Below are 2,119 nucleotides of genomic sequence, written 5' to 3'. Positions count from 1 at the left end.
ACTCTCGTGATATCACTACTCCAGTTACTCTCCACTGATGCAGCCACTTTGTCAAACCATCTCCTGGAGGGTCTTCCTCTTTTGCACTATCCCTCTACTTTGCCAAGCATGAGGTCCTTTTCCAGGGACTGGTCTCTCCTGATAACATGTTGAAAGCATTATCATACTAACAGACTTTTAATGAGGAAACAGAAAGGCAAAGTGGGTAGGTAATCTGTCCCAAAACACACAGTATTAAGTGGTGAGTCTGGGATTCCAGCTGAGATGGGTCTTTTTCCATAAGTCATGAACTTTCTATTCTCCACTGAAGGAGAAGAGATGCCTCAACCCAGGTCCCATTGCAGAGTTTGGTTGTTACACGCCATCTGGCCTTGTAGTTTCTGAATTGAGAGTTTCTATACATTTTCTGGTACTATGTGACAAGTTACCATAAATTTAATAGCTGAAAACAAAACCCATCTATCAGTTCACGTTCTATAGGTCTGAAGTCCAGCATGTTGTGGTTGAGTTCTCTGCTCCAGTTGTCACAAGGTTGGGGTCAAGGTATTGGCTGGCCTAAGTTCTTGTCTGGAGGCACTTGGGAGAATTCACCTTCAAGCTCATTTGGCTTATTAGAAGAATCAAGTTTCTTTTTCTTTGGTGGGAGATGCCATATATTTTAAAAAATAATTTTATTGGGGGATTACACAGCTTTTATCACAATCCATACATGCATCCATTGTGTCAAGCACATTTGTACATACTTTGCCATCATCATTTTCAAAACATTTTCTTTATATTTGAGCCCTTGGTATCAGTTCATTTCCCCCCTCCGCCATGCACCATCCCTCATAAACCTTTGATAATTTATAATTTTTTCCATGTCTTACACTGACTAATGTCTCCCTTCACCCACTTTCTGTTGTCCATATCCCCCTGGTAGGGAGGGATGATATGTTGATCATTGTGATCGGTTTCCCTTTTCTTCCCCTTACCCTCCTGGTATCTTTACTCTCATTATTGGTCCTGGGGGATTTATCTGTCCTGAATTCCCTGTGTTTCCATCTCTTATCTCTACCCGTATACATGCTCTGGTCTAGCCCAATTGGCAAAGTAGAATTGGGGTCATAATAGTGGGGAGGAAGAGGCATTAAAGGCCTAGAGGAAAGTTGTATGTTTCATCAGTGCCATATTGCACCCTGACTGGTTCATCTCTTCCTTGTGACCCTTCTGTAAAGGGATATCCAACTGTCTACAAATGGGCATTGGGTCTCCACTTCGCACTCCTCCTAATTTACATTGATATGATTTTTTGTTCTGGGTCTTTGATGCCTGATACCTAATCCCATCGACAACTCATAAGACAGGCTGATGTGCTTCTTCCTTGAGGGCTTTGTTGCTTCTCAGCTAGATGGCTGCTTGTTTATCTTCTAGCCTTTAAGACCCTAGATGCTATATCCTTTAATAGCCAGACACCATAAGCTTTCTTCACCACATTTGCTTATGCACCCATTTTGTCTTCAATCTTGTCAGGAAGGTGAGCATTACGGAATGCCAGCTTATTAGAACAAAGTGTTCTTGTGTTGAGGGAGTACTTGAGTAGAGGTCCAATGTCCATATGCTACCTTAATACTTAACCTATGTTAGAATATATACATATATCTATTTCTCTATTGTTGTATATAAATATATTTACATATGTACATGCCTGTATTTAGACCTCTTTGAATGCCCTTTGCCTCCTAGTTCTTTCCTCTATTTCTTTTTACTTTTCTCTTGTCCTACTATCCTGTTTGGTCTTCATTTGGGTTTCAGTAATTCCTCTCGGCTACATTGCCCTTGATCAAGCCCCACAAGGCATCCTATACCCTCCTCGCCATCAATTTTAGATCACTTGTTGTTTCCTTGTCCCTGGGTTGGTTGAAAATCCTCTCCCTTCCCCCTGTCTCACCTCTCCCATGTCCCCCTGGAACCATAGGTCCCATTGTTTTCTCCTCTGGATTGTTTATCCTACCTATCTTATCTAGGTAGACATGCAGAGACAATGATAAGCACAAAAACAAGACAGAGCAAAACAAAACAAAAAAAGAAAAGCCTATAAATAGTTCCAGGTCTGTTTGTTGACCATTAGGAGTGTTTT

The sequence above is a fragment of the Echinops telfairi genome, unplaced genomic scaffold (assembly GCF_000313985.2).
Source record: "Echinops telfairi isolate 266 unplaced genomic scaffold, ASM31398v2 ScPeMD7_60;HRSCAF=208, whole genome shotgun sequence".
In the NCBI taxonomy this organism is placed as follows: Eukaryota; Metazoa; Chordata; class Mammalia; order Afrosoricida; family Tenrecidae; genus Echinops; species Echinops telfairi.
Note: the sequence above shows the minus strand (reverse complement) of the source record.